The sequence below is a fragment of the Rattus norvegicus genome, chromosome 7 (genome assembly GCF_021556685.1).
Source record: "Rattus norvegicus strain SHRSP/BbbUtx chromosome 7, alternate assembly SHRSP_T2T, whole genome shotgun sequence".
In the NCBI taxonomy this organism is placed as follows: domain Eukaryota; kingdom Metazoa; phylum Chordata; class Mammalia; order Rodentia; family Muridae; genus Rattus; species Rattus norvegicus.
In genome coordinates this window covers 5,189,399-5,217,272 of record NC_141540.1, presented here as the reverse complement: position 1 = coordinate 5,217,272, position 27,874 = coordinate 5,189,399, and the positions used below count along the sequence as shown (strand labels likewise).

At 37.5% G+C, this 27,874-nt stretch overlaps 1 pseudogene across 1 annotated transcript; it reads left to right on the top strand.

Annotated features, from left to right (window-relative positions):
• Positions 1 to 30: 30 nt before the first annotated feature.
• Positions 31 to 26,045, top strand: LOC134479636 (uncharacterized; annotated as a pseudogene). Its single transcript, XR_015626098.1, has 8 exons — positions 31 to 143; positions 1,451 to 1,637; positions 4,988 to 5,226; positions 13,852 to 13,988; positions 15,232 to 15,390; positions 18,882 to 19,067; positions 24,407 to 24,593; positions 25,484 to 26,045. The product of XR_015626098.1 is annotated as an uncharacterized LOC134479636 (transcript).
• Positions 26,046 to 27,874: the final 1,829 nt, after the last annotated feature.

Below are 27,874 nucleotides of genomic sequence, written 5' to 3'. Positions count from 1 at the left end.
TTACTTTTTTTGTTTTATTTTCAATAAAAAAATGATTTTATTGTTAACATTGATGGAAGCTTACTAACCTTGGATTTTTATGAAAATTGGCTTAGCATCCCAGATGAAGGAACTCTGGCTGGAAAAATTAATTCCATTCAAAGGTAATGATACAGTAAACACTTGGGGGGACTACACCAATATATAAGCAATGCTTTTGTAAGGTACATAGGCTTGTGTTTACAGGATTATAAGCTGGAATGATGTTCTATGCCAAGAGGTTTCCTTAGCTCAGACATGTATTGTCACTTTTTAAACATTCCCATTTCTCAAGCTAGCGTGTTGAACCATGTCTATAATCTTACCTGGGAGCCTTCTCCTTAAAAATGTCATGATTTAGAAGACAGTCTATGTAACACCTCGTGTTCAGGTCAGTTTAGAGTATTGGTTTAGTTCCTGTGTGAGACAAATTAAAAGAAGTAGGTGTGTATAATACCTGTGGGTTACTTGCATCCTAGAATTGTTACCATGGTATTGTGAATATTTCACATGGTTAATATATGTTATTGATTAGAACAGGAATCTCTTACTGAATTCTTCTTTCTCAACTATAACTACCTAGAGAAGTCTAGATCAGGTATAGCTTTGACTTTTTTGAATCATTTTTCTGTGTGATACTCCATAGAATGATTTCATACTTAACCAGAGCTTTGAGCTCCCATTGCAACCCAGGAGCCCTGCATCTCTGTCTTGCTGTAGCGAAGCTTTTATAATTGCATTTTGCAGGGTCACTAGTGTGCTTTCTGCTCCTTATGTTCTGGAGTGTCACAAAAGTGTTACATGGATTCATACTACATTAGATATTAAATGTGTCTCCACTCCATGATGGTTGGAAAGATGGTTTGCTGTTTAATAACACTGAATGTTTTCATACACAGAACACACATGGTCTTCAAAAATCTTCATTCATTCTAATACCAGGGCATTGAGTAGAGTCATGAGTCTGATTTTGCTCCTTATGTTCTAGATTGTTATAAGGGTGTGTCGTCGATTCATAATACATTAGATATTAAATGTGTCCCCATGGTGGCAAGAAGGATGGTTTGCTGTTTGATAACACTGGATGTTTTCACACACAGAACATACATGGTTTGCAACAATATTCATTCATTCTGTTACCAGGGATCCTGACATGTTCCTCTGGCTTCTGTAGATAGCAATCATACATCTAGTACACTGAAATTCGTAAATAATTTGAAAAATGTTTTTTCCATGATTCTGTACAGAAAAGTGATTTACAGAAAATATTTTATGTAATACTCTAGCTATATATTCTTACTTCTTTTGAATTCTGATTATACTATGAGTTGGTCTACAAAACATTTACCCTATTTGTTCTTTGTAGTTAGATTTTTAACTTACATTATTTTCAAGATGGTCTAACCTAAAATTCTCCTTTTTCTGTGTTTAGCCTTTTGCAACAGATCCCAGAACCAAACTTTATACTATTAAAACATCTCATATGTGTATTAGTAATAATAAAAGATTCTTCCATGAATAATTTAGACAGTTACAGGTTATCTCTGCGCATAGCTCCACATGTACTGTGGGGTCAGACTTCGAGAGATTCATTATTTGGGAGTGATGTCTTAAGAAAGGTAAGGGGATCTGAAATTTGCCTTTGGGAACAAAAGTCTAATTATTATTCAGTAATTGGGAATACTTTACAAAGACGATTTCTCTAACAGGAAACCTTAGGATTGCATTCTTATGGAGTGGAGTAGAATATGTATTGATCTATTTCAGGAAGATTTGGGAAGGGAAATTTTTAATGTAGTTTAAAGTAAGTTAATCATTTCTTTCTACTATTCTTCTTTCTTCTTAGATATTGATTTAGATATTGATGTTTTAGCCAACAATAATCTGTACATGTAATGGTAATCCAAGAAGACGAGAGTGAAATTTTAAAAGATCCGGATTACCTATGTTTTGTTTGTTTTTTTCCATTGTAGCCCTATTTTTGGAGTATAGAATAGTTGTGTTTCACAGTGGTGAGACCATGATATTACTAAATATTCACATCATGTGAATTGCTGGTCATATTAAAGCACATTGCATATATGTGTGTGTGTGCGTGCGTGTGTGTTTGTGTACATATATATGTGTGTGTGAGTGTGTGTATGAGTGTGAGTTTGTACATATACGTTTAAGTGTACTTGTACATGTGCATGTATTTGTATATGTATATACATATGTAATGATGAATAATTGGTGTATATTATTTTGTATGCTTTCCATTATTTTAACACTAACCTATTTCAGGTACAGTTTTATGATCCTCAGGTATACTGTAGCTGTTAATTTTATTATAAACACATATACATCAATATTCTTCACTAAGTTATTTACTTTATATCCTGATTGCAGTCCCTTCCTCCAAGTCCCATCTTTACAACCTGTTTTTCCCTCCATTCTTCTTTACCTCAGTAGTGTAGACCTTCCATTGACACCAACCCACTCTCATACATCAATTCACAACAGGAATAAGTGAATCACCTTCCACTGAAGCCATACAAAGCAGCCCAGATAAAAGAAAGCAATCCAGTTGTAGACAACAGAGTCAGAGCTAGCCTGCATATGAACTGGTAGGGGACATACCTGAAGATCAAGCTGCGTATCTGCTACATATATATAGGGGCCCTAGATCCTGCTGCTGGAGCATATGATGGGGGAGGTCCTGCAGATTCAAAGCTGAAGGATCACAATGACTAATGGCTACAGCAAGATACCAGGATATAGAAGGAGAGGCATCTGCAGGAGGTTCCAGTATTGAGAATATAGTAAAATACAGAGAGCTTAAACCAGACTTATTTCATTATACATTTGCAAGAAAATCTGTTTGGACAAGAGGGTATAATGTGTGACCACTTATGGCACAACACATCTCACACACTGTATTTTTAATTTATTTTTTAAATTTTAGTTTGATTTTTTTTAAATTAAATTTTATTTAATTTTAATTTTTGAAATTTAGTGTGGGGGGGGTTGTTTCCAAGGGATATATGGAAGGATTGAAAAATGAAATGAGAGTTACTTGGTAGCATGATTAGAAATTTCAGAGAATCAATAAAGGACACATATTTTGAAAAGGATAAAAGATAAAGAAAATGTAAATATGACAGAAAGCAAGGTACATGTTAACTAGTAGCTCCCAGGTATTAGGTCCACAGGAAAGAAGATATCATGATGTTACTCACAATGGAGGATGATAGCCCAAGGGATAGCTTGAATAAGATTCTTGCTCAGGACTGTACTTGACTTGGACTAGAAACGTAGCTTTTTTAGTTAATTTCTAATTACCAAGGTACTGGAAACCTAAAATCCAAGACTATATCAAACTGCATGTTTAGTCCAAATGAAACAATAAAATGTATTTTTCACTCTTAATAACTATTAAAGATTCTTCCTTTATGGACAGTTCTTTTCAAATATATTCTTTTGTATGGTCAGGTATGAAAACAAAGAAGCAAAACTATCCTGTACAATCCGCATATAAAATAAGACTATCCTGTGCAGGACTGCTCAAAAATAAACTTAGGTGCATGCTGAGAAGAAACATATGTGATGAATAGAGTTTGCTTAACCTAAGTCATCATCTCAGAAGAAAAGTAACTTACCAGTGTTGTTCAATTTAGGAAGTGTCATAATTTTCTACAGTTGCTGTGACAAAACACTGATGAAAAGCAACTAAAGGAAGACAGGTTACACTCCACAATATACTTGCAGTTACCAGTTAAATACTGAGAAATGTCAGAGCTAAAAATAAAACAGAGAGGCAAGAATTGAAGCAGAAGCCTAGTAGGAGCACTGCCTCCTGCCTCTCATATCTTTCTTTTTCTGACTAGTAACTCAAGGGTGGCACCATCTTGGAGATCTGGGCCCTACAAATTCCAAGGTTAATCAGGACAATATCCCTTAGACTTCACTACACAATAAGTCCATCTGATGGAGGCATTTTCTCAATTAAGACTCCCTCTTCTCACCAACTTCTTCTCTCAGTCACATTTCTACTGCCTTAATAAAACATCAGGATTTAAAAGACCAACTGAAGAGTGCACATGGGGGAACCATGGCTCCAGCTGGATATGTAGCAGAGGATTGTCTTATTTGGCATCACTAGGAGGGGAGCTGCTTAGTTCTGAGGGGCTTGATAGCCTAGGGTAGGGGAATGCTAAGTTGTTGAGGCAGGAGTGTGTGGTCAAGTGAGAGAAAACTGCAATAGAGGCAGGGGAGGAGATATAGGATTTGTGGAAGGGATCTGTGAAGGGGGATAGCGTTTGAAATGTAAATGAATGAAATAAACAATAAAAAATCAAACAACATGACCAGGGAAACTTATTGAAGTAGATGGTTATTTGGGACCTACAAATGCTGAGCGAGTATAGCACTTCAGTGTGATGACAGAGGAGCACAACTGTAGAAAAGAAGAAAAAACACAGGAAGCTGAGACCTGATGGTTCTTATCTTGGGAAGCAAAAATGTAGCACAGAAAGTGCATTGAAAATGGGCACCTACCTTTTGTAACTACAAATTCTAAGCAGTGGCATACTTCACCAGGCAGACCAAGGCACCAGAAAATTGTCAACGAGAGGGTATTACGATGCCTGGAACTAGAGAGGCATCCCATTCAAAACATCACAATAAACAGCTACCCCCACACACACAAAAAAAATTAACACACCAGTCATTAATTTGGTTCACTCACAGTTTTTTGCAGCATATCAGTTCTGAAATGTTGCTTTGGTTAAGTAGTTCTTCTGTTCTTTGCAATAGGCATGAAATTTTAACAAGTTGTGTAAAGATGCAAAAGACTTACAGTCTTCATTTCAGAGATTTCATTTCATGGGTTCCTATCTGTAATTTTCCTCCTAGTATTTCTTTTCATTTTTAAATTTATTTTGTAAACTGTGTGAAATGACAATCTTGTTTTTGCCTTGTGGTGTTACAGATGTCTCTTATACAAATCATGATTGACAACTATCATCGAATATTTGGAAATGATGATATATTTAGTAAACACATTGACAAAAGGTCTGAAGACTTAAAGACATACAAAGAATCAATAAATTATTCTGGAAAATCTCCTATTGTGACAAAAGCCATAGCTTGGCCACAACTGGAAAACCAATGATATTGATGAAAAATTTAATATTTCATATGCTGCACTGCAGGAAGAAGGTCCTACAGGTAAGACAAGATTTATTTATTCATCAAATGAATGGAATCATTTGATCAAATCATTCCATGATGTCATAAATTTGTGTATATGAGAGAAGCTTTGGGACACAAAATGATTATTAGAGTATGGGAAAAGTTTTTAAACATCACTTTAATTAAATTATACTTAAATATATGCATCTATACATATATTCATATATATGTACACATACATTCACATATATATATATATACTCATATACTGAAATACATCTGGATACATTCAGGTATGTATGACACATTATTTAGGGAATCCACCAATATTGTCTGCTATATTTTCCCCCCTTTCTTCCCATGGTCCTTAAGTTAGAGAATTTCTTGCATATGAATTTATTATTTTTGATAAGATCATTTAGAAACAATTATTTGATTTAAAAATTGATTAGACATTCTGCAAGATTAAGCCCTGCACCACTGTGAAACATGCTTTGGTTTCCTAGCACGAAAATACTAATGTTTGTTTAATTTCCTATGAGAAACAATATTTTTCAAAATTTTATCATTGGTAAAAATATTAATTTGCACAGGATTCACTACAAAACCTATGAGAAGTATGATAAAGAGGTTAAACACACCTGATTATCAGGTAGTAGCACACAAATTCAAATACACTTTTAACTGAAGTAATTAAGAAAATATACCCAAATATTACCCTTATCTTAAGTGATGTGAATCTATCATCTGAGAATATTTGTCTGATGATGACATTTTATGTTTCGTTTAGCAGGACAAAACAGGACAACTACCACATATAAGTGGTAGTGGATGATTTAAGAAAGTCTAAGGTCATTGTATTTTAATGTTCCCTTTTACCTCCCATTTAATCATATCAGAAGAATTATTCCAAGATACTATGTTAGCTTTATATTTCACCGTATTAGTTACAAATAGTTTTCACTCATTGTACTTACTTTATGCTGCATATTTCATATTGTTTGCTATTGTAACAAATGTTATTATATTGGGTTATTGTTTACACTCCAATGTGCCTTGTTCATGGTCCTACACAGTCTTTGGAAAATTTTTCAGTCTCTGCCTCTACAGCCCAGTTATAGTATTAGTTTTCCCATCTCAGTTACCAATGTGTGGCCAGAAGCTAATGACACTGAATAATACCTGAGAATTCTGCATAGAATCCCGTGCCATAGAAAGTTATAAATAAAATTCCATTAACAATCAAAATTAATCATCACACATGATGAACTTAGAGGTGTATCATGGTTTTAGAATATACAAAATGACCTGAAAAGATAATCCAGTGTCTAAAGCAATTGAGATTTAGACTTTGCAACATGAATTTGGGTCATCAAAACATACATTAAAAAACAAACAAGGGCTGGAGAGATGGCTCAGTGGTTAAGAGCCCCGACTGCTCTTTCAGAGGTCCTGAGTTCAATTCCCAGCAAGCACAGGTGGCTCACAACTATCTGTAAAAAGATCTGATGCCCTCTTCTGGTGTATCTGAAGACAGCTACAGTGTACTTATATATAATAAATGAATAAATCTTTAAAAAACAAAAAAACAAACAAAACTAGGTATTGGAGCACAATCATCTCTAAACGAGAAGTTTCTACCTGAATGGAGGTGGCAGTCAGAGACAGTAATTAACAGAAGCTTATTGGACAGATATTCCTGACATATTGTTCAGTAATGATCAAAAGAGACTCCCCCCCAAAAATTAAAAGAGACAGAAAGACCAATACTGGAGGCTCCTCATATCTTAATAAGCTCAAAGTTCTAATTAAGCTCTAAATATATATCACCAGTGATGTGATCTGCACGTGTTTTACACACACACACACACACACACACACACACACACACGCATGCATGCATGCATGCATTACATACACTGAGAAATGCACAGAAGCATACAGCATTTTTTTTATATATCTCTTCATCACCTGAGGCCTCAACATGAAATATTCTTTATTCATGGTTTGTCTATCTCAAAAGTGTCTGTAATACAAATCTGAGAAATGGAAATCTTAGAGAAAACCTCCAGTAAAGAAATTGATAATTTCCATATTTACTGTTCTTAGTCCTTCCTGAACTCCCATTACTGTAAGTTCACAATGTTTTCATTTATTACTAGTATTATTTTAAATTTTTATCAAAAGTTGAATTATAGCACTGTAACCTGACTTTTCTCCCTTAGGTCTATCACAGTCACTGCACTTTCATACTCATTTCAATATTGTTTTGTACATGTTTATATATATATACATATATATATTTATATCTTTAAAAATGTGAATATTACTTGAGTTCATTTTATTCTGTTTGTGAATATGGTTTCCATGATATACAGTGTGTATTAGACAATCCATATGCAGTTCATTTCTGGAAAAATTAATATTCTATCAGTCATAATTAGCTGCCTATAACTTTTGACAAGTGAAATTTTGATCACTGCCTTAACACTGCATTGACATTGCTATTATTGTGATTTTGCACCAATTTTTATGAGAGGCAATTTCAAAACAGACTTTCAAGTATGCTGGGTCTTACAGTATTTGTAACCCTTCTTCTACAATGGTCCCTGAGCTACAGAGCATTTAGCTCTAATGTACATGTACTCACTGGTGATGGATTTTTTGTAATGCAATTATCTCTTCATTGTGTCCAAGTTTTTGTTTTCTGTAATGGTCTCCATTTTCTATACAAAGAGGCTTCTTTGACGTAGGATGATGTCCCCAGTTGTTGATACATATAAGACTAATATTTAAATGCTGTAAGGAACGTCACTAATTTATTAAATTAGTGTCATCAACTTTAAAGTTTATGACCAAACTAGCTACATAAATCGGACTAGATTTCTAGCTCTGGCCATGATTTCAATCTTGGTGAGAGAAATTCTACCAATTGTTAAAGTATTTTCTGCGGTGTTCTGGCCATGATTTCAATCCTGGTGAGAGAAATTCTACCAATTGTTAAAGTATTTTCTGTGGCGTTCAGGCCATGATTTCAATCCTGGTGAGAGAAATTCTACCAGTTGTTAAAGTATTTTCTGTGGCTTTCCCCCAAAATATGGATGCATCAGGTAGCACTCGGATTTCTCTCAAGGTTGGGGGCTTGAGTGCCAGTTGCCAAATAAATCTTACAAGGAATCTCAGCAATCTACCTGGATATGTCTTAGAAGCCCCTAGGTTTAAGTCAAAGTTCTAAGGTAGATAAAACAGTAGGCAAGTTGACACGTTACGGAAGCAATTGATAGTTGTACCCACCTGTAATACCTATAAAGTACGATGATAACCACTGTGGCAAGATAGCAGAATAGGTTCAATAAGTAACAGCTCAGTTCAAAACAACTGTTCTTTGATTAGACTTAAATGTATTTTCTTTACCATAGAATTGAACATGGTTCTGGGTCTTTCATTTGGTTTCTCAGAAAAAAATGTTATTCCTAAGTATGCTTTTAAAGTTCAACATTTAGTATCTTGTTATTTCTCTTTAGGATCATCCGTGCAGGTCCTTTGACTTGTCCAAGTCACACATTTTCACTCCTCTCTGACAAGATAAATTCATTTTCCTAAAATAATATGATATAAATGTTATATAAATATACAATTCCTTCTTTTTGGTTACTTTAGTTTTCTTCTTTCCACATCTGCAATTAGCCTTAATTGACAATAGTCTAAAACATTAAAAGTTGAAATTTCTAGCAATAAGAATGCTTACCATATTGAGTTAATTGAAGAATATTTAGCAGTGAGCGCCTTATGTCTGCAAGGATGATAATGATTCTATCACCTAGAATATCCTTATAGTGTGTGCTGCCCCTCATCAAGTTATTTATGAAATATTATGGTACCAATGGCTTCCTTTGCTGATTTTTGGTCATACTCAATCTACTCTTGTTTCATACAGCCTATGTAAACAATTAAGATAATATTAAAACTGCATGTGACCAAGGGGCCATATATTAGAAATGAAGAATTCAAAGTATGTCTTTTTGAAAATTGTATGATAGTAAACATAAGTGAGCCTAAATATTCCATAAGAATAATCAGATATCTTGTAAATTCTTTCAAAAGTAGCAACATACAAAATTAACACACAAAGTGAGTACTCCTTCTTTGTAAAAATCACAAACTTACTGAAAAGTAAATCAATGAAAACCTGTCATTAACAGTAACTTTTTTTTTAAATACCAAATATTTATTTTAAATTACTGTAAAACAATATTTAAGACCATGGATTAACATGGATGGAACAACAATCCTTGGCTCACATGAAGTACAAACTCCAATGTATTTTTAAATCACAAAATTCTATCAATATACCTTCTTTTTTTTTTGCATACAAACCTTTACTGGAATACACACACACACACACACACACACACACACATATATATATATATATATATATGTTTAAATATAACAAAAACATATATCACACATATTACATTTATGCTTCTATCTACAATTCTTCCTATAACAAAAAACATTTGTTCAGAAAAGACAAAATTTCAGAGTGATTATCCTATATTTCATGAATTTTTAAGTGGAGTGCCATCACATTTTTTTTTTAACCTGGCACCATTTTTTTTTTAAATTAGCTTCTCAATCATCATCTGGAAAGAAAACATTCTGAGCAACATCATTAAAAACAGCTCTGATAAAGCACGGTCCCTACTACGTATCATAAAGCAGGTACAAGCTATTTTACATCCACAGAGGTATGATACAATACTGTCCTACATCTATAATACTAGAGGATACAATTTAAAAGGCATTATTTGAGACTTGATTCTACTTTTCCAGCAGAGGGCCCAAAGGATGGTGTGACACAGCTTTGTAAAGAAACATAATCTAGACAGGATGTCCTTTCACTAGTGGCACAGTTCTAAGGATTCATTCCCTCCATGAATGTCAGCTAAAACCGTTATTAAAAAAATGAAATATGCCTAGAACAAAACCGTATAACCACCGGATTCACATGAAGATGACCTAGTGGAGACAAGCTGGACCTCACCTTACCAACAAGCTATCAAATCTGTTATGTTTAAACAGTGAGACCTCCAAGGAAGGAGATGCCAAGTAGTGCTTCAAAGCTTTGGAACACAATCAAACACAGCATCCTTTTCAACAGAAGCAGAAGCTCATCTGAATATGCTCAAGGATGCTGACATCAACATTTAATCATCTCCTCACTCATCCAGGAAGAAGGGGAGATCAGTTACTACTGTACTTTATTGTGTTCAACCAAATCACCATGTCACAAAAATAGCGAGCTGCCATAATAAAAAATAAGGCTCCTCTATCCAGCACCAGATAGCATCATTTTACTTTCAAGCCTAGAAATTGCACACTTGTATATAAACCAACCGAAGATGAGGATTGAGAGTTCATCTTGATGGATTTTTCCTTTGATGAATATGAAGTGTCCTTCCTTATCTTTTTTGATGACTTTTAATTGAAAATTGATTTTATTTGATATTAGAATGGCTACTCCAGCTTGCTTCTTCTGACCATTTGCTTGGAAAGTTGTTTTCCAGCCTTTTACTCTGAGGTAGTGTCTGTCTTTGTCTCTGAGGTGTGTTTCCTGTAGGCAGCAGAATGCAGGGTCCTCATTGCGTATCCAGTTTGTTAATCTATGTCTTTTTATTGGGGAGTTGAGGCCATTGATGTTGAGGGATATTAAGGAATAGTGATTATTGCTTCCTGTTATATTCATATTTGGATGTGAGGTTATGTTTGTGTGCTTTTCTTCTCTTTGTTTTGTTGCCAAGACGATTAGTTTCTTGCTTCTTCTAGGGTATAGCTTGCCTCCTTATGTTGGGCTTTACCCTTTATTATCCTTTGTAGTGCTGGATTTGTAGAAAGATATTGTGTAAATTTGGTTTTGTCATGGAATATCTTGGTTTCTCCATCTATGTTAATTGAGAGTTTTGCAGGATACAGTAACCTGGGCTGGCATTTGTGTTCTCTTAGGGTCTGTATGACATCTGTCCAGGATCTTCTGGCCTTCATAGTTTCTGGCGAAAAGTCTGGTGTGATTCTGATAGGTCTGCCTTTATGTGTTACTTGACCTTTTTCCCTTACTGCTTTTAATATTCTTTCTTTATTTTGTGCGTTTGGTGTTTTGACAATTATGTGACGGGAGGTGTTTCTTTTCTGGTCCAATCTATTTGGAGTTCTGTAGGCTTCTTGTATGCCTATGGGTATCTCTTTTTTTAGGTTAGGGAAGTTTTCTTCTATGATTTTGTTGAAGATATTTACTGGTCCTTTGAGCTGGGAGTCTTCACTCTCTTCTATACCTATTATCCTTAGGTTTGATCTTCTCATTGAGTCCTGAATTTCCTGTATGTTTTGGACCAGTAGCTTTTTCTGCTTTACATTATCTTTGACAGTTGAGTCAATGATTTCTATGGAATCTTCTGCTCCCGAGATTCTCTCTTCCATCTCTTGTATTCTGTTGGTGAAGCTTGTATCTACAGCTCCTTGTCTCTTCTTTTGGTTTTCTATATCCAGGGTTGTTTCCATGTGTTCTTTCTTGATTGCTTCTATTTCCATTTTTAATTCCTTCAACTGTTTGATTGTGTTTTCCTGGAATTCTTTCAGGCATTTTTGCGATTCCACTCTGTAGGCTTCTACTTGTTCTCTAAGGGAGTTCTTTATGTCTTTCTTGAAGTCCTCCAGCATCATGATCAAATATGATTTTGAAACTAGATCTTGCTTTTCTGGTGTGTTTGGATATTCCGTGTTTGCTTTGGTGGGAGAATTGGGCTCCGATGATGCCATGTAGTCTTGGTTTCTGTTGCTTGGGTTCCTGCGCTTGCCTCTCGCCATCAGATTATCTCTAGTGTTACTTTGTTCTGCTATTTCTGACCGTGGCTAGACTGTCCTATAAGCCTGTGTGTCAGGAGTGCTGTAGACCTGTTTTCCTGTTTTCTTTCAGCCAGTTATGGGGACAGAGTGTTCTGCTTTCGGGCGTGTAGTTTTTCCTCTCTACAGGTCTTCAGCTGTTCCTGTGGGCCTGTGTCTTGAGTTCACCAGGCAGGTTTCTTGCAGGGGAAAAGTTGGTCCTACCTGTGGTTCCAAGGCTCAAGTTTGCTCGTGGGGTACTGCCTAAGTCCTCTCCGTGGCGGCAGCAACCAGGAAGATCTGCGCCGCTCTTTCCGGGAGCCTCCGTGCACCAGGGTTCCAGATGGCGCTTGGTGTTTTCCTCTGGCGTCCGGATGTGCACAGAGTGCAGTCTCCTCTGGTTTCCCAGGCGTGTCCGCCTCTCCGAAGGCTTAGCTCTCCCTCCCACGGGATTTGGGTGCAGAGAACTGTTTATCCAGTCTGTTTCCTTCAGGTTCCTGCGGTGTCTCAGGCGCAGGGGTCCTGCCGCTCCTGGGCCCTCCCCTACGGGGACCCAGAGGCCTTATACAGTTGCCTCTTGGGCCAGGGATGTGGGCAGGGGTGGGCAGTGTTGGTGGTCTCCTCCGCTCTGTAGCCTCAGGAGTGCCCACCTGATCAGGCGGTGAGGTCTCTCTCCTAACAGTAACTTTTAAAAGTATTAAGTTTCTTGGGAAAATTCTAACCGAGAAATAAAAGGCTTTTATGATTAAAAAAACAAAACCAAAAACAAAAGAAAAAAATGAAAAAAAAATATTCAACCCAAAACAAATCATAATGTCTTATAAATTGAACAGATATCAGATATATGGAAAGATTCCCACATGTTCATGAATCAGTGAGATTTAAACAGTAAAAATTCTAGACCATCCTGTAGTGATTTTTTTAAATTTCTTTCTTCGCAGTCTTCTGCCATGTTCCCTTGACCTCACCCATAAAGCCCCACCAACGTCACTTCCTAAACATTAACTGAAGAAGGCAACACCAATGAACATGGAAAACTAAATGGGACCTGAAACCTAGACAAAGAAATATAGGCAATTGCATGGCAAACACGAGTATGCGATTTTATCTAAAACAACTGTATTTTTTGAATGCAGGAGAAAGATGAAACCTGTTTTCTGACCCAAACTGATAGTCTGTATATTATTGGTATGAGACAGTTAATGCTTAGAGTTATTAATGAGCAGTATTTATGGGTCCTTGTTATTTTTTTGTTGACACATACTTTTCCCCCTCTTTTTTGAATGACTACAGAGTTATTTATCATTTCTGTCCTCTTGTGTATATGTACGTTATCTTCAGCCTGCTGTTTGCCTTTTGTAGACCAGTATTGATGATGAGAAATGACTTAGTGGTGCTTAAACTATGTAATGTTTCTCCTCTTTTGTTGATATGAATGATGCTTTTGCTCAGTAATAAAGTCTAGGCTAGTATCTGTATTCTTTGAAAACATGGAGAACGTTGATGCGGGCCCACTATGTTTTAGAATATCCATTGAAAATTCAGGTATTAGTCTAATGTAGTTAATGTTATGTATGACTTTGTCTTTTTCATTCATAGCTTTTTGTATTTTTATTTCTATGTTCAGTTAGCCTTTGACTATTATGTGTCTACTTGATGTTTTCTACGCTTCTAGTACTTTAACACATATCTCTTTTTGATTTGGTGTGACAAATGCAAAGGATATACAAGGTTAAAGAGAGTTCAGTTTCAAAAATGATTTCCCTTCTTTCTTATATGCAGAGAAACAGAAAGGCTATATATATTTATATACCAAGCCACCAGTATATTCTGATCCAGCACCACCAAGAAAGAAATGCTTATTTGGCAAAAATCTTACAAGCATTTATGTCGACAGAAAGCTGCCTGCTCTAATACTTGTGAGTATCATTCTGGCTTTCTGTAGCACCTTTGTTCTCAGTAAGCTATTTAATCAAACTGAAGAATGTTTAGATAACTGATCTATGAGAGTAAGATCATTTTAAAACAGAAATAATTTCCACTGTAATTTGAATAATGTAATTGAAAGAAAAAGAGAAGAAATGCCATTGCCATGTTTTACACTGACTGCATCAAAGATTCAAACCCACCAGCATGTTGGAGGAAATAATTCTATGGAAGTGCCCCACTAATTACCCAACTGTAAAGTCTTGCAGCGTCTTTATGACTCCACATTTCTCTGGAATCTCCCTTAATATCATTTCCTCTGAAATTACTCAATACTTAAAAATATCTGTAGGCTTTTCCTTTAAATTATCAATGAATTAGATGAACACACTTTTTTATATATATATTAACATCATTTATCCTAGTGGACTATATTTAAATGCCATCTAATATGGCTTAATCCATTTTAAATGAGTTATTAAACTTCTTTGGAAATATATCTTTAGTATCCAACATCTATTTTAGCACTATAGCTGTGATAGGAATTTATGGTGTTTGTGAACAAATTTATCCTGTTAGACACATGAGCATTACTGCCAATTTCTTAGGTATTTTAGAGCAGAATTTTCTGGTAACCTTGTTTGTATTCGTGTAATCAATTTAAAATGGAGTAAACCTATGCATGGTAGTCGTGTTTACAGAGTAAATTATGGAAGAATGATAGAAATATGCTTGGGCTTTTAAATGTGAAAGCATCTGTAGACATAGTTGAAAATAAGAAGTCACAGAATAAGGATATAAAAGTCTCAGAAATATGGTGAAAAAATATTTCTTCAAAACACAAAAGTTAGGATTCATAATAGAGGCCAGGATGAACAGTAAGTAAAATAGTGAGTTGATCTCTGGAAGGGAAATATGCCAATATTTACTTAAGATGCCAGGCTTGAGAAAGATATTGATAGAAGGAAACACAAAGTAATAGAGGACCATTCACCAAAATGCTTTGGGGAACAGAAGTCCAACAAAACCATGATGTGACAAATTGGGGAAAAAAAAATGGATTAGGGAAGAAAATGTATTTGGAAGCTAAAACAGAAAAAAGTTCAATGACTACTTTATTCCTCTCAGTTATAGCTGTGCAGCCAAAACTGTCCTTGCTCAGGATCACAATAAAAGACATATTTGTGCTTCAGGTGTGGATCTCTAATACTACAAGCTTATCCTTATCCCACACAGGATATGTTTTCCATAATTGCAGAGAAAGGACAAGAATCAGATCACATATTCAAAATTCTACCTGAAAATTCACACTGGTGCCTCAGAGAGAGGATTGACAGTGAACAACTCATTGAATGGAATGAAGAATGCGCGCTTGTAATAGCATCTGTCTTGAAGGTAAGGAAGGTTTTCACGTCACCAACATTAAGCATCCCTCTAGAGATGCATATGTGCTTTCTGTCCTTAAGATTACATGATGATGACTGTTTCCTAGAACTATGGACACGTGACCTCTTGATAAGAGGCATGGCAGGTAAAAGTCTGACAAACCCAAAGATTCATCATAAAGACACAGGTGAACAAATTCTGTTGGAAGTTAACATCCTCATATATGAGATGGGCTTTAGTTTGGCATTACAAACATTCCCACTGATTTCACCTCTGAACATACCCTGTGAATTAATAGCTGAACAAGTTATAATGGTGGTAAAAATGTGCTTTATCAAATGCATGTATTAAATAATACTTACCAAAAATATCCTTCACAAATAACAGTTCAAATTGACAAGTCCAACACTCACCTACAATAGGCTATCGATGTTGAACATTACCCTCTGTCTTGTATATACAAGAAATCGTTTACCTTCTCAAACAAAAAATAATTCAGCACTTTCACTTTTGCCAGATATTGCCATTCTAATTCCATGTCAAATATTCAAGTATTAGCCTAACCTACTTTTAACTTGTCTAACACACTAACACTCCTAACTTGCCAGGGAGCTGCAGTGACTCTAGAGCAAATATCATTGTTTTATTTTTACTTGGGCCATGATCTGATTTCACCTTTCAGAAGTGTGTGGAGCTATGGCCCAGACATAAATAGTAAAAATAATGCTCTGGGATTAACTATGCTTACTAACATTAGGCAAAGGTACTGAATGACACTTCCTTGGCCTTTGAGCTTGCCAAGTGTGTCTGATTCTCATTGCCAGAAACTTAAAACCTTACTGAAGTTAGCCGTGTGTATTCAAAGCAATTTACAGGTATAAGGGCACCTATGATTCTTCCATTTTTATGGCTTGCTATCCTTAGTACAACATGAAAGTTCATTGTTGTATTTCATGCAAAAGACAGTTTCTGTTCTTCAAACAATCTGATGCTTACAACTAAATTTAAATAGTTGAATATTTACAAATTTTAAGAAAAAGACATGAAACTATGAGATCTTCTCACATGGAAAATAAGTAAGCTTCACCACTATTGCTGCTGGGTCTGTAAGCAAGGTGTACGTGTATACAACAGCTTTACGCTGTGTGAGCCTAAAGTACAGATTCAACAATTATACAGTCAGGATGAGTTAATTTTGGGTGCTGTCATTTTTTGATTGTTGCCTATTCCAAGAAGAGGACTTTGGTTTTGGTTTGATTGTTTTGGTGGATTTTTAAACCATCATCATCGTCATCGTCATCGTCATCATTTTATATTTTTTGTTTGTTCATTTTATGTCTTGTATGCTGCCCCCTACCTATTCTCCCCTCACAGACTCTGTCTCCTTCCCTGAGCTGAATTGGGACCCTTGGGTTGTCCTCCTACCCAGACACATCAACTCTCTTCAGGTTTAGCACATCTTCTCCCCCTAAGACCAGGTGGGGACAGGTTTTCGCAGTCAACAGCTTACAGATAGCCCCTGCTCCACATGTTGGGGGACCCACAAGGAGACTAAGCTTTACATTTGCTAGAAATTGTGCTGTAGGTCATGCTGCAGCTTCTGCAGGATTTTTAGATGTTAATTCGGCCTTTGATAGCTCCCAGTGGTGCTGCTTAGTTGATTCTGTAGCTCTTCCTGTGGATTTCCTATCTCCTCCAGGTCATGGAATCTCTCCCCCATTTCTTCCATACAAGTCCTTGATTGATCCATGAGATCCAATGATTGGCTGTGACTCTACATAGCCTATTTCATTCAGCTGCTGGGTGGAGCCTCTCAGAGGGCAGTTATGATAGGTTCCTGTCTGGATATTCCACATACCATCTGGCGTTTTTCAAGGCAGAGAGAGCTTTGGGCTGGGAAGTGGAGTGCAGATCTATGATTGCAAGTCATGGTGTGGACTAGAAGTCAGGAGAGGCAATTTGAACAGACCATAGGTTTATTTCATTGCTATAGCAACTAGGACACTGCTTCATTAATTCTAGTCTTAGGGAAGAAAACACAAGATCCTGCATATAGGTTCCACATTTGATCCAAGATTCTGGGGAGATAGAAGTTTGGGAGTCTTTTATGTAATATGCTTTCAACCAATGATTCTCAGCCATCCTAATACTGTAACACTAATATATTTCCTTATGGTTTGGTGATTACTAACCATTACATCATTTTGCTGCTTTCTCACAATTAAAATTTTGCTATTGGTAAGAATTATAAAGAAAAATGGAGAGAATATCTGACATGGAAGATATATGATATGTGAACCCCTAATGGATTATGACTCCCAAATTGAAAATCACTGGTCTAAACTGCTAATTTTAAACAAAAATGCTTTTCATGTTCTTTCTAAAATGTACATTGACCATTACTTTTTTATTTTCATTTAAAAAAAGGACTTCATTGCAAACATTGAAGGAAGTTACTTACTTCTGACTTATATGAGAATTGGCTTAGCGTCCCAGATGAAGGAACTCTGGTTGGAAAAAACAAGAGGTTTCCTTAGCACAGACATGTATTGTCACTTTTTAAACATGTTTATTTCTCAAACTAGAGTGTTGAACCATGTCTGTAATCCCACCTGGGTGTCTTCTCCTTTATAACTGTCACAGTTTAGAAGACAGCCTATGCAACACCTTGTGTGCAGGTCAGCCTAGAGTATTGGTTTAGTTCCTGTGTGAAACAAATTAAAAGAAAGAGGTGTGTATAATACCTGTGGATTGTTTGCATCCTAGTATTATTACCATGTTACTGTGAATATACCACATGCTAAATATATGTCATTGATTAGAACATGAAGCTATTACTGAATACTTCTTTCTCAAATATAACTACCTCGAACAGTCTAGGTCAGGTATAGCTTTGACTTCTTTGAATCTTTTTTCTGTGCAATACTCCAGAGAATGATTTTGTGTGTAACAGGAGCATTGAGCTCCACTTGCTACCCAGGCGCCATGCATCTCTGTCTTGCTGTACTGAACCTTTTATAATCGCATTGTGTAGGGTCACTAGAGTGCTTTCTGCTCCTTACGTTCTAGAGTGTCACAAGAATGTTACATGGATTTATACTACATTAGATATTAAATGTGTCTCCACTCCATGGTGCTTGGGAAGATGGATTGATGTTTAATAACACTAGATGTTTTCATACACAGAACACACATGGTCTGCAACAATCCCATTCATTCTAATACCAATATCCGGACACCTTCCTCTGGCTTCTGTAGGTAGCAGTCAAATATCTATTACATAGAAATTCATTCATACTTTTAAAATGTTCCCATGATTTTATACAGTAAAATGCAGAAAATATTTTTTGTAGTACTCTACCTGTATATTATACGTCTTTTGAATTCTGGTTATACTATGAGTTGGTCTACAAAACATTTGCCCTGTTTTCTTCATAGTTTTGTAACTAACATTAGTTTTCAGATGGTCTAAAATAAAATTATCCCTTTTCTTCGTTTAGACTTCTACTGAAGATTCCTCAGGCAAACTTTATCCTTCTAAAGCATCTCATTTGGTATTAGTAATAATAAGAGACTCATCCACGAATAATTTAGACACTAACAGGTTATCTATCCGGATAGCTCCTTATGTTTTGTGGGATCAGACTACAAAGGATGCATGGTTTGGGAGTGATGTATCAAGAAAGGTAAGGAGATCTGACTTTTGCCTTTTGGAACAAAATTCTTATTGTAATGCAGGAAGTAGGAACACTTTGGAAAGATCATTTCTGTAAAAGGAAACCCTAGGATTCCATTCTTCTGGAGTGGAGTGGAATATATATCGATCTGTTTCAGGAAGATTTGGAAAGAAAGATGGTTAATGTAGTTTAAAATAAGTGAATCATTTCGTCTTTCTCTTGTTCTTTCTGAATAGATATTGATTTTGACCAAAAGTATGCTTCACATATAATGATAGTCAAAGAAGACTAGAGTGAAGTTTAATAAAATCCTGATTACCCAGGATTTGCTTGTTTTTTTTTTTTTCATTCCAGCCCTCTTTTTGGAGTATATAATAGTTGTATTTCACAGTAATTAGACTATTATATTATTAAATATTCACATCAAGTGAATTAATGGTCATATAAAAGTACATTTCATATATATATATGTATTTCATATGTGTGTGTGTGTGTGTGTGTGTATGTAGGTGACAAATTCGTGTATATTATTTTGTATACTTTCAATTACTTTACCACTGATGTATTCAAGTGCAGTTTTAAGTTCCTCAGGTCTCAAGGACCTCCACATCAAACCAGATACACACAAACTAATAGAAGAAAAAGTGGGGAAGCATCTCGAACACATGGGCACTGGAGAAAATTTCCTGAACAAAACACCAATGACTTATGCTCTAAGATCCAGAATCGACAAATGGGATCTCATAAAACTGCAAAGCTTCTGTAAGGCAAAGGACACTGTGGTTAGGACAAAATGGCAACAACAGATTGGGAAAAGAACTTTGCCAATCCTACAACAGATAGAGGGCTTATATCCAAAATATACAAAGAACTCAAGAAGTTAGACCGCAGGGAGACAAATAACCCTATTAAAAAATGGGGTTCAGAACTAAACAAAGAATTCACAGCTGAGGAATGCCAAATGGCTGAGAAACACCTAAAGAAATGTTCAACATTTTTACTCCTAAGGGAAATGCAAATCAAAACAACCCTGAGATTTCACCTCACACCAGTGAGAACGGCTAAGATCAAAAACTCAGGTGACAGCAAATGGTGGGTGAGGATGTGGAGAAAGAGGAACACTCCTCCATTGTTGGTGGGATTGCAGACTGGTACAACTATTCTGGAAATCAGTCTGGAGGTTGCTCAGAAAATTGGACATTGAACTACCTGAGGACCCAGCTATATCTCTCTTGGGCATATACCCAAAAGATGCCCCAACACATGCTCCACTATGTTCATAGCAGCCTTATTTATAATAGCCAGAAGCTGGAAAGAACCCAGATGCCCTTCAACAGAGGAATGGATACAGAAAATGTGGTACATCTACACAATGGAATATTACTCACCTATCAAAAACAATGACTTTATGAAATTCATAGGCAAATGGAGGGAACTGGAAAATATCATCCTGTGTGAGATAACCCAATCACAGAAAAACACACATGGTATGCACTCATTGATAAGTGGCTATTAGCCCAAATGCTTGAATTACCCTAGATACACAGAACACATGAAACTCAAGACGGATGATCAAAATGTGAATGCTTCACTCCTTCTTTAAAAGGGGAGCAAGAATATCCTTGGCAGGGCATAGGGAGGCAAATTTTAAAAGAGGCAGAAGGAACACCCATTCAGAGCCTGCCCCACATGTGGCCCATACGTATACAGCCACCCAATTACACAAGATGGATGGAGCAAAGAAGTGCAGTCAAGCAGGAACTGGATGTAGCTCTCTACTGAGAGACACAGCCAGAATACAGCAAATACATATTCGAATGCTAGCAGCAAATCACTGAACTGAGAAGGGGACTCCCATTGAAGGAATCAGAGAAAGGACTGGAAGAGCTTGAAAGGGCTCGAGACCCCTTATGAACAACAATGCCAACCAACCAGAGCTTCCCAGGACTAAGCCACTACCTAAAGACTATAGATGGACTGACCATGGGCTCCAACCTCATAGGTAGCAATGAATAGCCTAGTAAGGGCACCAGTGGTAGGGGAAGCCCTTGGTCCTGCTAAGACTGAACTCCCAGTGATTGTGACTGTTGGGGGTAGGACCGTAATGGAGGGAGGGTGGGGAGGGGAACACCTATATAGAAGGGGAGGGGGAGGGGATAGGGGGATGTTGGCCCAGAAACCGGGAAAGGGAATAACTATCAAAACGTAAATAAGAAATACTCAGGTTAATAAAGAAAAAAATATTTATTCACTAATTTATTTACTCTATATCCTGATTACAGTCCCTTCCTCCAAGTCTCATCTTCACGACCCCTTCTCCACTCCATTTTCCTTCATCTTAGTAGTGTAGAATCTCCATAAACAACTCACTCTCATACATCAATTCACAACAGGAATAAGTGCATCTCCTCCCACTGAAGCTAGACAAAGCAGCCCAGCTAAAAGAAAGCAATCAAGTGGTAGACAACAGAGTCAGAGCTAGACCGCACACTAATACTTAGGGTACATACCTAAGATCAAGCTGCACATCTGCTACATATATGTAGGGGGCCTACATCCTGCTGCTGGAGCATGTGAAGGGGGAGGTCCTGCAGATTCAAGGGTGAAGGATCACAATGATTTAAAGGCTACAGCAAGATACCAGGATATAGAAGGATATGGGAGGCTCCGGTATTGATGGTGTAGCAAAATCCAGAGGGCTTGAATCAGGCCAGTGACTTATTTCAATGTACATTTGCAAGTAAACCTTTTTGGACAAAAGGGTATAATTTGTGACATAGTATAGCACACCACATCTCACAGACTGCATTTTTTAAAAGGATTTTAAATTTTTGTTTGATTTTTAATTTAACTTTAAAACTTTATTTAATTTTAATTTTTGAAGTTTTGCGAGGGGGGATTGTTATCAAGAGATAGTTGGAAGGGTTGAAAAATAAAATGAGAGTTACTTGTGAGCATGATGATAAATTTAAAGAGATTCAAAAACACATATATTTTGAAAAGGATAAAAGGCAACAAAAAAGTAAAAAATGAAAGAAAGCAGGGTACATTTTAACTAGTAGTTTCCAGGGATTAAGTCCACAGGAAGGACGAATTAGTGATGTCACACACATGAATAGTATTCTCACCCAGGACTCAACTTGGCTTGGCCTTTTATAGGACTTTTACCTTTTATAGGTAATTTCTTATTACCAAGCTCCCGGAAACCTAAAATTCAAGCCTGAATCAAAGCGCATGTCCAAATGAAGCAACAAAATTCATTTTTCACTCTTAATAACTATTAATGATTCTTCTCTTATGGGCAGTTCTTTTTTTTTTTTTTTATTAACTTGAGTATTTCTTATTTACATTTCAAGTGTTATTCCCTTTCCCGGTTTACGGGCCAACATCCCCCTAACCCCTCTCCCTTCCCTTCTTTATGGGTGTTCCCCTCTCCATCCTCCCCCCATTGCCACCCTCCCCCCAACAATCATGTTCACTGGGGGTTCAGTCTTAGCAGGACCCAGGGCTTCCCCTTCCACTGGTGATCTTACTAGGATATTCAATGCTACCTATGAGTTCAGAGTCCAGGGTCAGTCCATGTATAGTCTTTAGGTCGTGGCTTAGTCCCTGGAAGCTCTGGTTGCTTGGCATTGTTGTTCATATGGGGTCTTGAGCCCCTTCAAGCTTTCCAGTTCTTTCTCTGATTCCTTCAACGAGGGTCCTGTTCTCAGTTCAGTGGTTTGCTGCTGGCATTCGCCTCTGTATTTGCTGTATTCTGGCTGTGTCTCTCAGGAGGGCAGTTCTTTTCAAATATATTCTTTAGTATGGTCAAGCAAGAAAACAAACAAGCAAAACTATTCTGCAATCTGCATATAAAATATGACTATCTTGTGCAGGACTGCTCAAACATAAACTTAGCTGCATGCTGGTAAGAAATATGTGATGAGTAGAGTTGACTTAACCTAAGCCATAATCTCAGAAGAAAAGTAACTTATCAGTGTTGCTCAATTTAGGAAGTGTTATAATTTTCTATGATTGCTATGACAAAACACTGATAAAAAGCAACTTATGGAAGACAGGTTGCACTCCATGATATACTTGGAGTTACCAGTTAACTCCTGAGAAATATCAGGGCCTAAACTGAAGCAGGGCAGGAACCTGGATTCAAGAACTGAAGTACAAGCTGAGTAGGAGTTCTGCCTCTTGCCTTGTACCTCATCCCTTTCATTTTCTGACTAATAGCTCAAGGGTGGCACCATCCTGGAGATGTGGGACCTACAAATTCCAAGGTTAATCAGGACAATATCCTTTAGACTTCTCTGTACATTAGGTCAATCTGATGGAGGCATTTTCTCCATTAAACTCCCTTTTCTCACCAACTTCTTTTCTCAGGCACATTTGTTTTGCTTTAATAAAACACCAGGATCTAAAACACTAAACAAAGATTGCACATGGGGGAACCTGTGGCTCCAGCTGAATATGTAGCAGAGGATGACCTTATTTGGCATCACTAGGAGGGAAGCTGCTTAGTCTTAAGGAAGCTTGATGACCCAGGGTTAGGGAATGCTAGGCTGTTGAGGTCAGAGTGTATAGGTGAGGGAGGGAGCAGTGTAATAGAGGCAGGGAGGGGAGATACAGGGTTTGTGGAGGTGAACTATGAAGGGGGATAACGTTTGAAATATAAATAAATAAAATAATAAAAAAGAAAACAATATGACCAGGGAAACTCATTCAAGTAAGTGGTTCTTTGGGACTTAGAAATGCTGATAGAGTATAGCACTTCAATGTCATGACAGAGGAGCATGTCTGCAGAAAGGGAAAAAAAACAAACAGCAAGCTGAAACCTGATGTCTCTTATCTTGGGAAGCAAAAATGTAGCAGAGAAAGTACATTGAAAATGGGCACCTGTATTTTGTAATTCCAAATTATAGGCAATGGTATACTTCTATCAGGAGGGCCAAGGGACTTAAGCCACCAGAAAGTCGTCACAAAGAGGGTATTGCCATGCCTGGAACTAGAATGGCATCCCATTCAAAACTTCCCAACAGAAACCCCCAACCCCCCTACCCCCTAAAAATGTCAATGAACGACAGTCATTAATTAAATTAACTCACAGTGTTTGGCAGCACATCAGGTTTGAAAAGTTGCTTTGGTTTAGTAGTTCTTCTATTCTTTGCAGTATGCCTTAAATTTTGACAAGTTTTGGTAAAATGCAGAGAACTTAGAGTCTCCATTTCAGAAACTTCATATCATGCATTCCTGTCTGTGGCAACTGTTATTTTCCTCATAGTTTTGGATTTCATTTTAAATTTCAATTTTGTAAACCATGTGAAATGACAATCTTGTTTTGCCTTGTGTTGTTACAGATGTCCATTATACAAATCATGATCGACAACTATCATCAAATATTTGGAAATTATAATATATTTTATAAACGTATTGACAGAAGATCTGAGGATTTAAAGACTTGTGCAGATTCAATAAACTCTTCTGGCAAATCACCTATTATGAAAGAATTCCTAGCTGGCCACAACAAGAAGACATGCGATAATGGTGAAAAATTAAAAATTTCATCCATTGCTCTGCAGGAGGAAGGTCCTACAGTTGAGCCAAGATTTAGTCATCAAATGAATGGAAGGATGACATCATTCACTTATTTCATAAATTTGTAAATATGAGAGCAGTTTTGGGCACAAAATGATATTAGAGTATGGAAAAACTTTTTAACCAACACTTTAATTAAATTATACTTAAATTTATGCATATGTATATACAAACCAATATATATGTATATATAATTTATATGTATACACACAAACAGACACACACACACAAATACTTAGGTACTATATATACCACAGACTCTTTATTCAGCCTCTGTAAGAATCCCACAATATTGCCGTTCTTCCTATGGTCTTTAAGTCATAGAGGATTCATGCACATGAAATTATTATTTTTGATAAGATCATTTAGAAACAATGTTTTAATTTATACATCCATTAGAGATTCTGCATGTTTAAGTCCTGTACCACTGTCAACATGCTTTTTGATTTTAATGCAAAAATAATGTCTGTTTAATTTCCTATGAGAGACAATCTTGCCAAATGCTTAGCATTAGCATAAATATTAAATTGCACAGGATCCACTACAAAACCTACATGAAGAAAAAGATTTACTTATATATAGTAAGTAATATCCCAGAGGATACAATGTTAGGAAGGAGGGGATGTGGATTTGCCTCAGTGCTGGAGCACTTGTCTAGTGAGCAGGAAGCCCTGGGTTCCCTCATCACCTCAGGGTGTGGGGTGGGTGGGGAATGGGAGGGGTGAGAAGAAGAAAAAAAAAAATGTAAAGCAATTTGGAATCAATGCTCATGAAAGGCTCTGCCCAGTACCCAGAGTCTCCTCAGTCTGAATGACCCTTGACCTTCATGTCATTTCCAGGGAGCAGGGACCCACTTCTGTAATGTGGGTACACGAGGCTTCATCTGAACGCCATGTTCCTAACTGGATCTGTGTGGCTCTGTTCACTTATCTGTGATCCCTTCCAACTCTACAGTGCTGTTTTCCCATTAAGGGTCAACTGCAGCTGAATTTAAATTTCAGGTTGGCTCAGATCATCCTCTCTAGCTGTGTGATCTTCCCAACCCGCCATCTATTCCACAGAGACAGCCCCTCTCTGTAGGGGAGCTGTGCCCATCAAAGGGAGAAGCCGGTATGTGAGGCTGGGTTGGATGTGTGTTATCTCTTTCCAGTCGAGCATGGTATAATTGCAGTTTTCTGAGGGTCATCACTGCCTGAAGTGGCCTAAAGATGTCTTTTGTAATTTATTTCCTTGTTTAGCATCAAGAGGACCTGATGCCCCCAGAAGCCTGGATTGCTGGATATGCATGTTTCTGTGATGTACACATATACTCACACATTTATAAAACTACTGGTATATGTTGTGCCCTTGGTTTTATTCTCTGTGTATTTGAACTTTATAATAAAAATACTTTTCACTGTGTATATGTGTGTGAATCTGTGTGGCCTGTGCACATGAGTGCAGAGTCGGATGGAGTCTAGAGGAGCAGTGAAGGCCACTTCCCTAGCCCAGCTGCAGCCATTTTGTTCCGTGCCTTCCAATCATTTTATATTGTTGCTCACCCTGAAAAAAATTGGCTTGATTCAACCCAGGGTCAAGCTGCCCATATCCCCTGTTATGTTCCGGGTGCTGTGAGGTTTCTTAATCTTAGGAACTTCCATAACCATAAGCTCCACATAGGACCCATCAAATCAAAGGTCAGTTTCAGCTGTCATGTCTAACGTGTCACATTAATTTGAGTCAACAACAATTTAACTTAGCCCAACAGCCATTTAGAGACAAGGCCTTGTGTTGCTCCAACTGACTACATGGGTGAGGATGTCCTGGCATCCCCAGTTCTCTAGGTTTCAGTGAGGGCTGCTGGGACTCCAGTCTGCACTAGCCCATCTGTTTCGGCGGCCATATTAAGTAGGAAATGTGACCTTTTCCTCAGTGAGATGGTGAAGCAGAGAGGTCATGGGACAGAAGGAGGAGGAAGTTAGGGTGAAAGGTCACGTTTCCTCAGATAAGTACTGTTTCCCTTTTCCCTCACACTAGGATGGCAATGCATGAAGTAGGAAGTGTAGGACAAGGTAGAGACACCCATGAGAATCACTAGGGAGAGATCAGATGGAGAGCGGCAGTGGGATGGTGCACTGGTGCCCATAGAAAGACCTGCACGGTGATGGGTCACAGAGAGCGGCAGTGGGATGGTGCATGGAACCAGGGCTCAAGTCAGGACAGGGAATGGAGTTGATATTTTCTATTCAGTGTAGGCTTTTAGAAATGACAGAAGTTTCTGACGGCTTTAAAAGTGTGTTTTAGGTGGCAAAGAAACATCATGCTCATTAAATTGGTTCATCTGTGTGTGCCTGTGTATAGGATTTACAGGAGCAAGCTACCATGGCCAGTCAAGAAGAAATGTTTGAAAGTCATACTCTTGGCTAGACACCCTCAGCAGTTAATACTGATGGTCCAGAGGTCCTGAGTTCAATTTCTAGCACCACAGGGTGACTGACAACCATAAGTAATGAGTCCTTTAGTGGTGTGTCTAAAGACAGACCATGTAACCACATTCATGTAATAAGTAAAATAAATCTATAGGAAAGATAGGAAAAGTTTGGAGAGATCTCTCCGTGGTCAGAGCTCATATTGATCTTGTAGAGGCCATGAGTTAAAGTCATGGCACCTGGGTCAAGCAGCCCCTTCAAGGCTGAAGTCCATGTCCTGGAGGACGACACTCCTGGATCCCACAGATTCACGTACTCTGGTGCACTTGCCATGCACAGACATGGACACAGTAACAAAGGGGCGTGGGCCTGAGAGATGGCTCAGCAGTTAGGTGCACTGCTGCTCTCCCAGAGGACCTGGGCTTGAATCCTAGCATCCACATGTTCCAAACACTGTGTTAGCCAGGGTTTCTACTCTTGCACACAGATCATGACCAAGAGCAAGCTGGGGAGGAAAAGGGTTTATTCAGCTTACACTTCCATGTTGCTGTTCATCACCAAAGAAGTCAGAACAGGAACTCAAGAAGGTCAGGAAGCAGGAGCTGATGCAGACGCCATGGAGGGATGTTGAGAAAATGCCTGACAGCTGGTCCTCATAGAGGCAATTCCTCAATGGAGGGTCCTCTCTGTGTGGTAACTGCAGCCTGTGTCAAGTTAACACAAAATTAGTCAGTACAACCTGTAACTCCCATGTTTTCTTCAGGCATCCACAGACAGCAGCATGAAAATGGCACAAATGCACACATGCGGGTATACACACAT